The 12,118-nt window shown below is 40.5% G+C and overlaps 1 long non-coding RNA gene across 1 annotated transcript; it reads right to left on the bottom strand.

Annotated features, from left to right (window-relative positions):
• Positions 1-2,295: 2,295 nt before the first annotated feature.
• Positions 2,296-8,376, bottom strand: LOC309376725. Its single transcript, XR_014171290.1, has 3 exons — positions 8,324-8,376; positions 6,463-6,592; positions 2,296-2,339 (listed from the first exon to the last, which is right to left on the bottom strand). It is a non-coding gene; the product is annotated as an uncharacterized lncRNA (long non-coding RNA).
• Between the last annotated feature and the right edge of the window lie 3,742 nt (positions 8,377-12,118).

Genomic DNA, 12,118 nt, shown 5'->3' with positions numbered 1-12,118 from the left:
CACAGGTAGTTTTTAAAAAATACTTTTGATCAACCACCTGGAATTTCTCAGGGGATGTGCCCCTTCCCCATAAGGAATTCTTTTCTTCTTTTTGGAGATTCTGGGTTTGAAGCCTCCATTTTAAAAAGTGTTTTACTGAATCTCAGAGCAACTGAGCTGTACAGAAGCTTCAAAGCTGAGATGCGACTTTACCTCAAGGTCACTGTTTACTATGGTGCCCAATTATGTCGAGGAGTTAAGAGTGGATGTTTGTGCAGGAACAGATATAGATGGCTTACAGCCTAGGCATGTAATTTTCTAGATCCCCCCCTTCTTCCACCTGTATGTCTTTTCTGCTGGAACAAGAGTAATTTCACAAAATACTGAGCAAAAGAACAGAAGGGAAATGACACGGTAGAGAATAAAAACTACAGAAAGCCTAAAGATGTGCTTAAGTGACAGGAGAGGACTCACAAGCATACTTAATTTGCCTAAAAGTGGTGCTGAGCGGGGTGGAAATTACTGCATCTCAGATTTTGTCTGCCATTAAGTAGCAGTGTTGTAAAAGTTGCAGAAATACTTAATAAGATGACTAACCAGACGTTCCAGTAACATTTTCTTTTATTTTTGTTTTACTCTTATCCATTTATTTGCTTTTGAACTGTGCCCATTAAATATCACCTCCTCAAAGTTGTCATGTTTACTGTTGCAGTGATGACAGCCACTGTGAGCAAATGCAATGTGTATGGAATGCTCCTGCTCTTCTCCCATGATAATTCTGCTCAGTAGCCTGTGAATCGTTTGGCACAGAACTATGGGCTGGATCTAAAGACGTCTGAGTAGAAGGAAAATAGCTGCCAGCATTTCTCCGCAAATACATGTGGAAGAACTTATGGAAATGCTCAATCCAGGGTTGGTCTTTCCATTAGGCAGAGTGAGTTGGCTGCCAGAGTCAGCAGGTTGGCAGGTTGACAGAGGGGCATTAACACCCCCATAGATCTTACTTCTGCTTTAGATTTCCAGAAGAGCCCCAAAGTCCAGCACAAAATTAAACATGTCTCTGTGTCTTCCAGCTTCTAACATTCAACTCTGGCTATTGTTTTACCTAGGATTACAGAGCTTCCAACCACGTGGGAAAATGCCTACCCCTCTTCCTGGAGAACACCATCACTTAGCTCATTCTCTGAGATGCTAATGAGCCCTGAACTGCCCAGCTAAAACAAATGTGCCTCCTGGCCCAACCAGGTTGGTTACCCTTACCACAGCTACAGGTTGGAGATGCCTCTGCTTGAATATCAGTCTGTAAGCAATGGAAACCATCAAAAATCACAGTAGTGCCCTGACATAAATCCCATCCATTACAACAGGGTTTGCAGAAGAGACTATTCCAGTAGACAGTGCCCTGTATCAATATGTAATCTAAAGGAGAGAACATGTCCCCATTAAAAAAAGTGCTCACTGATCTGGACAGGATGAGGTTTTTATGTTTTTGCTAACAGATGTCTAGCGAGGGTTGCTTTCTAACAGCTGTGCTTTAAAATTTGGGCCAATTCAGAAAAAAAATCAAACTGGCTTCTTTTGTACCCAGGTAAAGTTTTGCAGACATAGACCTGCCTTTACTTAGCAGCACATTGCAATGCTTATTGTCTGCAAACATCCTTTCACTTTCTCCTGCACACTCCAATTGCCTGTAATGAATGTGGACAGAAGCAATTGGCTTGGCTTGTCACTGGAACTGAATAACCAATTGCGATACAGACAAGAACGAATAGTGATTACCTCTATCTCAGAATTGTTGTCTCTATAGCTCTAACAGGAGAGAGAAGAAGTGACAATTGATTTAGTGCAATAATATCAAAGAACTAATGAAAAAATAATAATAAGACTCAGACCACTAAGAAGATGTTGCTTTCAGATTGCCTTTCTTCATATTAGCATCACATAAAATGACCTAGTAGCTTTGACCTTTACAAATAAAATAAAAAAAATTAAGGTTGCAAGATAGAATAGAATATAGACTGGGGGGGGCAGCGTTACCCATTAGGATCAATGCACACACCTCTTAATCCTTTTATAGTTCAATAAATGGCCAGTGAGAGTTGTGGGGAATACAAACCACAAGATTACAAATAAGAAGAGAACTAAAATATAGTATTTGGCATTTTTCCACTGACCCTCTTATGTAGTATAGACTGGGTGACTCATCCTCCTAATAAAATGTAACAGGAATAGAAAATTGTATTCAGCTGAATCAGTCCGCCCCCCCCCCCACTCTCCTCCACAAGAAGTTATGGGAATTCAAGTCCTTTCCATTGAGTTAATTTCATTTCAGCCCAGATCCTCAAACATTCTTCTTTCAACTGTAAAGAAAGAAGAAAGATTTACATGTGAGAAAGGACTACACCAAGGTAAGAATGGCAAATTCTTCCCACTAATTTTGTTAGGAAGAATAGCTAGTATCATTAAATGGGGCAATGCTGCATTATTAGGATGTTGCTGAAACTCAAAACTGGGTGATTCATAGGTCAGATCTATTAGGTTTTTTTAATACTTGGATGTCTACTGAGCCCTAACAAATCTTACTTTAAACCAAGATTGATTACAAGTTAATTTCTATTTTCTGTGCATGTGTGCTCTGGATGACCAAACATCCAAACTAGCTATCTATTTTCTCCCCCGCTTTTTTCTTTTCTTTTTTGCTGTAACTCTTTAGTTTCTGTCCTGTTTGCCAACATTCTTGGCAACTTCCTGTATGTTGCTGCTATTGATAGCTGATCGCATTATCATCCATGCATTTTTAAATTATTATTTTAAAGCCATCCAGTGATGGAAATGATTTTTTCCCTCCCAACCTCAATTGTGGGACAAGTTGCCTTTCCCTTAGTGAAATGCTTCATTATGTTAGGTGATAGCAAGAATTTTGTCATGACTCTGGGCAGAAATGACAATGAGCAGAATCAGCATAGTGAAGGGGGGTGGGAGTGGCATATGGGACCTGGGTAAGGTTTTCCCTAAACTCATGTAGGGCCTCTGTTTTTGTTTATTGCCAACAGAACAGAACAGAACAGAATATAATTCCATTTAAACACACACAGGCATAATGTGTACATACAAAAATCAGCAACATAATGTTAAAGTTATGAAACCGTTAAATCTACCCTAGGCATATTTTTTCATCCATACACACATATGCATCCACACATGTATACAAATAAAATGGTAAACTATTTGTTCACTCCATCAATCTTTATTGTTAATATATGAGATCAGCCCCTAGAATACAGTCAAGTGCATACAATTTTACAGTTTACAGGCAAACAGCTATTTTGAATTAGCAAATCCATGCAAAAGCCTGCAAAAGAAGGGAAGAATAAAAATAAACAAAACATTTTTTAGCCTTCACCCAGAGTCTGAAAAAGAAATCAAAGCAGATATGGGGGGATACTACAATGCAAAACAAGTATTAACATTATTTTGGTGCATTTTTCTGTGGGAAAGTTATCCTTGGTTAGAAAAATGGCCCCTGAAATATTATATGCTTTCTGCCAACCTACAGACACTTTATTAGAATCATAGAATTGTAGAATCGTAGAGCTGGAAGGGACTACAAGGATCATCTAGTCCAACTCCCTACAATGCAGGAATTTTCACCCAAGTGGGGCTCATACCCAGGACACTGAGTGTTTCATGCTCTACTAACTGAGTTATCCCTCAGAAGGGAATTTGTCAACATGTCAATCCTTCAGAAAGGCATTTGACAATTTGTCTGTGAAGAAATGATGATGTGTTTTACTACCCAAATCTCCAACATTGGCTAGGGTAACATACCTTGGGCCTTCTCGGTTGTGGCCCCCGCCGTGTGGGACACCCTCCCATCAGATGTTAAGGAAATAAACAACCGCCTGATTTTTAGAAGACATCTGAAGGCAGCCTGGTTTAGGGAAGTTTTTAATGTCTGATTTTTTATTGTATTTTTGATATTTTGTTGGAAGCCCCCAGAGTGGCTGGGGAAACCCAGCCAGATTGGTGGGGTATAATATTATTATTATTATTATTATTATTATTATTATTATTATTATTGCAAAATTCAATGCATTTCTAGGACTTTTTATGCTGAAGGTGGGCTTTGTTTCCCAGAGTTCCCTGGGAAGAAGGACTGATTGTGTATTGTAAATCTGCGAGGGGGATGCAAGTCTCCTAAGAACTCTCAGCACCCTTAACAAACTACAATTCCCAGATTTCTTTCGGGGAAGCCATGTATGTTTAAAGTGGTACATTAACTGCTTTAAATGTATCATGTGGGTGAGGCCATAATTCCATTGAACTAGGTGAGAATGTATAGCGCTGGTCATTTATAATTTAGCCCATATTCTATATGCTACTTCAACATACGTGTTAGTTAAAAGTGTATCCATAGCTTGCCTCTTGTTGAACTATAATATATTTCAACAATGTATACACCCCATTTCTGCCCATAATGTTCTATTCCTGCATGATATACCATGTCAAATAGAGAAAATAGTCATATGCACTCCTCTTTCCCAAGGCTGACTCAAAATTGGGAAGGCTATTTTATAACACTTCTCTTCCTGAGGTTCTGCTTCTTCCCATGGATTATTTTGCCTCCTTTACCATCAGAGCTAAAGAGCTCCAGTAGCTCAGTCAGTGTGCAATGCTTAAGGCAGTGCAAGAGGATGTGATAGCAATCTACCTGGAGAACTGTTTCTGAACTCCCCCTTCCCTTCCCCAAGCTCTCTAGAAGGTTTAAGACGAAGATTTCAAATACTGTCAGAATTCTCAGCAGGGATTGATTGTATTATCTTCCTAAGCAGGGTGGTAAGATGGGAAGGCGGGGTTTAATATAGATAGAAGCACTCTCTGAATATGTGTAGGTCCAAGACTTTTAAAGGTCAAAACCAGCATGTTTCCACTTAAACGGATGTCAGCAATTGCATAACCAGAACAGCATGATTTGATGTTTACATTTGCTCAGGTGGACAGAGGAAGCTGCTTTATATTGAGTGAGATGTTTGTTCCATGTAGCTCAGCCATATCTTCACGAGGGATGAGGAACCTCTAGGTTTATAGTTGGACTCCAGTTTCCATCAACCCCAGCCAGCTTGGCCAATGGTCAGGGATGATGGAGTTGTTGTCCAGCAACATCTGGAGGGCTACACATTCTGCACCCCGGTCTATACTGACTGGTAGCATCTCACCAGGGTTTCATGGAAGTGTCTGTCAAAGTCCACTGGCAACTGTTGGATGATGTTTCACATATGGCACAGGAAAAATAATTTCAGAATGTAGGAGCAATAGAGGAAAATGCTCATTTTGAGGCCACCAGTCTGCAATATTCTGCCATGAGCAAAATTTTCCCAGATGACATAGCTGATCTTACAGGTTGATACAGGGCAGAGTCCTTTGGGTAACCTGGTTCCATATTGTTCAGAGTTTTATATGTTAGTAAGAAGACCTTGAACATGGTCCAATGGCTATTTCTCATAGGTATTAGTCTAGCAAGCTTGTATTTGTGTTTGTATTTGTCTATCTGATGCTTCAGAGTTGAGAAAAATAACAGCTTGGTACTCTGTCCATCACAGCACTGGAAGGCTCCACCACTTCCATTGATGTTTCTGTCTCTGTGAGTTATTAGTAATAAGTTTGTTTAGTTATTCTAGAAAGAAATAATTCTGCTTCATGGTTTTGCTTTTTAAGAAAAAGATAGCCATTCACTTTCTGTCCTTCTATGGACAATAGTTTTTGTTTTTTATAATAGGTGAGATGAATGTGTCAGAGCATGTTAGAAAGCAGTTGATGGTAAACACATGCACACACATAATGGAAATGTACAATAAATAAATTAAAACATCATAAAATTATAAAACTTTACAAATGGCAAAATCTGAATACAATACAATAAATTAAAAATTAAAAATGCTCAGTGAAACAGAAACATTTCTAGCAGGTGGCAAAATATCAGAATTGTGGGTGCTTGTCTGATTTCAATAGGAACAGTGTTCCAAAGTATTGGTGCAATTATGGTCAAAACCTTAGCTTGTATAGATACTAAACAAATAAGTGATAAATGAAGGACAATGAGGAGAACTTCTGTAGATGAACGCACTGGTCTGGGACATGAAGGGACATGGAGTTCCTACAATTTACTGTCTGTGGACAAACACCGGCTCCCTTGGCCTGTAAAGCGAGAAGAGTGCCACAACCCCAGAGTCATCTCCGACTGGACTTAACTGTCAGGGGTCCCTTTATCTTTATCTTTTTAAGAGCGTGACTGGATCTTGCCCAATCATGACACCAATTTCCTTAGAAATGACAGCAGTGTGGTCAACCATTTCCTATTAGAAGTAACCATTTTATTTCACAATTTAATAGCAAATGCTCCATTTCCTTTAAGAACAAATTAACCCCCCCCCCCCCAAGTTTGGAAACATGCTCCCTTTGTCTTATAGCAGCAGAGTTACTCACTTTAGAAAAATCAAGTATTTTTCATGCTGCAAAACCTCAGTCTCCAGCTGTCACTCTTACTCTGAGCATCTCTGCTTTGCTTTCTCAGAGGCTTCTGTGTATACTCCCCCGGGAAATCTTTCTTGGCTCTCTAAAGCAAAACAAAAGAATCTTGATTTGAATAGGTCTGGCTGAGAAGCTCTTTCCCATCAGAAAGTAATCAAGCTGCAAAAACCTTGAGATAATTAATGCTACCAAAGCTTAGCCAGTTATTCTTAATTAAACAGCCCTTCTGTGAGAGATCTCATTTGTATTATATTCTCTCCCCGCCCCTCACCCCCAGAAAGTAGGGTATGCAAGTGTTTGAGTAGTGGCTACAGTAGTGGTCTTGAATAAGGGGAGCAAGAATTAATTCCTCACTCATAGGCTGATTCACACATACATATTCATCCCCTGATGATGGCAATATCAAGCGATGACTTGCATGTGTTAATGAGGCATCTCAGTTATAACAAAAGAACCTTCACACTACTTACAGTGTGTTTCAATCTGAAGCAATCCATACTATCACTAAGTGCAGAGAATCAAGTGATGTCCATGCATGTAAACCAGTTTGACATTATAGCTCTGGTCCATAGACAGCCTTAAGCATACCATGGACTGATGTTGTCAGGGAGGTCCAATTGTTGCTAACCCAAGGTTCAGGGCTTCTCAATATAAGATTCTATAATATAAGGTAATAAGGGCCTGTCTGCACTATACATTCAAAGTACTTTAAGCAGCCATAGCTCACCCCATTGAATCCTGGGAATTGTAGTTTGTTAAGAGTGTTGAAAGTTGTTATGAGAGCTCTGTTTCCCTTGCAAAGCCACAGTTCTCAAAGTGATCTGACAGTCAAACCCTCCTCCCAGGGAGCTCTGGGAATTGTAGCTCTGTGGGGGATACAGGGATCTTCTAACAACTCTCAGCACTCTTAGCAAACTACAGTTCCCAGGAACCTGTGGAGGAAGCCATGACTGTTAAAATTATATGATACTTCTTCGAGTGTATAGGGCAGATGGGGCCTAAGATGGCCCTCTGATCCATGGCACCTCAGCAATGGAGAATCCTCCCCCATAAAGTTTTGCATACACCTCAACTGTCCTGAAAATGGGACATCCATTTTTTTCATGCAAGAGCACAGAGCTTAAAAATGCACATTTTTGGGTACCACAATTTTGCACCACAATCTCACCCCCCCATAGCTGTTTTTTGGGCTGCCATCTTCTGCAGCACCCCAAAACACATGAGAGCACAGCCCTGAAAATAACACATCTTTCAGGGCTGTCATCTCATGTTTGTCATGTGACTCATCTGGGAATTCAGCCCTGGAAGATACGCACCCCTTTTTTCGCATTGGCATCCTGGAGTTTATGGTCTTGGCACCTACACTCTTTTTTTCGGCAGCAGCTGAAGAGGTTTCTCTTTCTCTAGGCCTTTGAATTGGCTTTTGAATATTTGCAGAAGATATGAAAAACAGATGTGTTGGATATATGTGAGAAGTTTTGATCATGTTTTATTGTTATACTGCTGTGTTCTGCCCTGGAATCATTTATGTGAAGGAAATAATATAAAATGTGTGTGTACCTTAAAATGTTAGTGTGCATTATTTTAAAATGTATCTTAGGTTTCTTAAGATTCCTCTGTTTTAACACCCTGATTCATAATGTGGTGACTTGTTGTAAGCATAGGCTTGGAGTGATTCTCTCAACCCAGTTCCATATCACTTTTGCAGATCAGCTGTGCCTTATGTTCTACTCCACTTCTTTGCCTGTGCTTGGAGAAATTTTCCTATAAGTCTCATTTGGATATGCAACATGTTATGCATCCCACTCCCACATACCTCATGAGGCTCAAAAAGTTGTAAAGTCTATTACTCTTTCTGTAATTGAGGTGACCTTGTGAGAAAACAAATTCTTTATTTTAAAATATCTCCATTTGTTGTGCAAAAGACATAGTAGAAATATCTGCCCATTGTGCCAGCTATTAGCTGGGTGTGTGGAACAATAATAATAATAATAATAATAATAATAATAATAATAATAATAATAATAATAATTTATTATTTATACCCCGCCCATCTGGCTGGGCCCCCCCAGCCACTCTGGGCGGCTTCCATAGAAACCAGGAAACACTAAAATATCATACATTAAAAAATTCCCTGAACAGGGCTGCCTTAAGATGTTTTCTGAATGTCAAGTAGTTGTTTATCGTTTTGACATCTGATGGGAGGGCGTTCCACAGGGCGGGCGCCACTACCGAAAAGGCCCTCTGCCTGGTTCCCTGTAGCTTTGCTTCTCGCAATGAGGGAACCGCCAGAAGGCCCTCGGCACTGGACCTCAGCGTCCGGGCAGAACGATGGGGGTGGAGACGCTCCTTCAGGTATACTGGGCCGAGGCCGTTTAGGGCTTTAAAGGTCAACACCAACACTTTGAATTGTGCTCGGAAACGTACTGGGAGCCAATGTAGGTCTTTCAAGACCGGTGTTATGTGGTCTCGGCGGCCGCCCCCAGTCACCAGTCTAGCTGCCGCATTCTGGATTAGCTGTAGTTTCCGAGTCATTGAGGATAGTATAGGGACTCCAATCCAGATTTGTGTAGGGTTTACTATTTAGCCTTATCTTCTCCTGAAGATATCTCAAAAGGCAGCAGAGAGTTTAGGATCAAAGTTTTCCTTCTCCTAGATGGGCTACCTTCACAGGTTGACAAGCCCACCTGCCCCTCACTTTCCTCTACAGCACATGCAGAAACCACCTTCTGGACTGTTGGACCCACTATTGGCTTCATCTGCCCAATCTGCCAAAGCCTGTCTTCACATGTCTTCTAACTCACGGAAGGTTTGATACCCAATGGCTACCTTCACCTGGTTTAGTCAGCCACTTGAAACCAATTCCTGGGGTGTGGCCATTGTTGCATGCTGACAGCTTCTAGGAGCCACAGATGAGAGCTGAGTGCAGGGTAGCAACAAAAAGTGGACAGACTTCCCCCGAAGGAGTACAATGTGTCCCCACAACAGAGGTACTACCCCTCCCCTAACACCTCATACACCCAAAATACACACCCACACCCATTCAGGGACACAGTCAACTGGGGTGTGGATGTGTGATCGTGGGGAGAATCCTTTTGTTGTTCACTTTCTTTTTATAATCTTGTTAAGCTTTCATAAGGCTTTCCAATTTACAAGTAAGAATTCATGTCTTTAAAAGCCCCAGGCTGGATTGAAATCCTTTGAAGAGAATGGAGGTCAATGGGGTATAACTTTGGGGAGATTCTGTCTCGTACTTTTATTTGTAAACTCTATCACATGTTGTGTCAGTTCTGTGGGGACTCAAACAGCCATAGAGAGGAACATGAAGGATGGGGGGGGGGGCTAATATTTTTTTCATGTAGATTCTGTAGTGATGATAATAAACAGAAATGAAATAAGGGGAAGTCCCCATCCACAGACATGAACATGCAATTTAGTTCTGTCTGTGTTCTGGTGTACTAAATTCATCACATTTCACTGCATTAGTTAAATGGCATTTCCATTCCGCTAAGAACTAATCAGCTTTATCTCAAAGTTACCATTTAACTCATCAAAACACAACGTGAGAAAGGAGTCTTTGGCCACTAATATAGAACCTCCCATACTTTGTTAAGCATTTGAAGTTTTAGAAGTGCTATAGTGGGGGGAAACAGACTTAGAATTCAATAGACATGGTGCAATAGAGAAAAAATAGAGTAAAAGGATTGGGGGAGGGGAAAACAAATTTGAGCACCAATGCTCATAAAGTGTTCTTTCTAAGCTGGCATCTGACTAAGATCAGCAGAAGATGTTATGCTTTATGAAGCAGAGGACAAAATGTGAGTTCCATTTTATGTACAGAATCCAGCTGTATTGACAGTTGAACCTTACCCCAGTGCTGGTGACAGTGGCCTCTACTATACCCAAAGCCAAACCACTGCCAGCACCTAGCATGTAGAGACCCTTGCATCTAGCAGGCATCTGGACTGCTATCTAGTCAGACTGTTGTTTCATCTAGCTCAGCTGTATCAAGAGAAACTAGTTGTGGCTTTCCAAGTTTGCAGGCAAGAGACTTTCGAGGCCTTACCTGGACATACATGGAATTGAACATTATAGCTTGTGCTTGCAATGTCTGAGCTCTACCACTCACCTGTGGTTCTTCCCCTTGTGAAAACAGTTGAGAGAGAAGCAGAGGTGCACTTCCTAGCCCCACACCGATGCCCACATATCTGTTTGTTCTGTTTCTGAGTTTTGTGTGTTGAATAGGAAGGTCTAGTAGGGTAAGAGTGGGCAACACTTGGCCCTACAGCTCCCATCACCCCTTGCAAGTATGACCCATTGTCAGGAGAAGCAGTTCCCCACACATGCTGTAGAAAGATTTTCATATATTCAAAGGAAATTATCAACATTAGGAGTAGGGGAACCTTTTTTTATCAGAGTGTCATATTCCCTTGTGGACAACTGTCTGGGATACACATTCCAGCGGTTAGCAGTAGGAAGAGTAATAGATGTGTCTCAAGCTTCTTAGAGGAAAGAATAAATGTAATAAGAAATAAAGAAATAACAATGCGTGTGTGCAACCCATAATCGGGGTCTTGGGTACATGTGAAGCCTACCTTGAAAGGTATCACTTCTCAAAACTCCTTAGAATTCCTACAAATGATTCAACTGAATAGGAACCACCATGTTTCCCTTGAGTTTCTGCTGAAGTAGCAACTCTAGTTTTCATGGGTTGGCAGAGGTCTGTGAGTATTTCTGAGTCACAGAGGAACAAGAAATGATGGGGATGGTTTTTGTTTTTTTAAAGTGTTTATATACCGCTTTTGGCCACAAATGACCCCAAAGTGTTTTTCATTTTTCTTTAAAAGAAACAAAAACCATATAATTCCAAAACACAGAGCACAATTAAGAGAGAGAGATAGTATATGTATATGTATAATATAAGCAACATTAATATCAATAATAAAAGCACAATATATAAACTCATATATAAAATATACAAAAAATATAAAAAATAAGATCACAAACAAAACCAAAGGCTAATAAACAATCTAACCATAGCTACTAAAGTCTAGAAAAAATAAGGAAATTTCCATCAAAACTCCCAACAAATTGCCTCTCATGACTCCAGGTGCATGCATACTACCTTATTAGAACCATTTGGTTCTTCCTCTTGTCTTTCTCCCTACACATCTTGCCTCCACTGGTGTCCTCTTCAGCTTATGCTCCAACTGCTCATCCCCTGTTGAGAGCTAGAAGACAAGAGTCAGCACCTGGGGAGCTGAGAGTAGAAGAACTAACAGTCTCAACTGTTGTCAGGATACCCAGCATAGCTTCTTCCATCAAACAAACAGATCCATCCCTCCAGGAGCCCTTGGCAAGGACCAGCCTTATATAGTACCTGGGAAAATGGAAGAAGAAGAAAGAATACTCTCAATTGCATTGTCAATTGATTCTCTACCAGTGTTCCAGAAATGTAGTACATGTTTTGTATCATGATGAGCTCAAATAATCCTTATCTATATGGTGTGTGCACACATCTTAGAAAACCGTGTTCTATCTGTGCCTTTGTACTTTTTGTACACTAAGCTAAAATACAATGGGAATTGTTGAATTGTTGTATTCTGGCACT

Source organism: Podarcis melisellensis (genome assembly GCF_964234715.1).
Source record: "Podarcis melisellensis genome assembly, chromosome: 8".
NCBI classification, from domain to species: Eukaryota; Metazoa; Chordata; class Lepidosauria; order Squamata; family Lacertidae; genus Podarcis; species Podarcis melisellensis.
The sequence above is the reverse complement of the archived record's forward strand: the minus strand, read 5'-3'. Positions and strand labels throughout refer to the sequence as shown.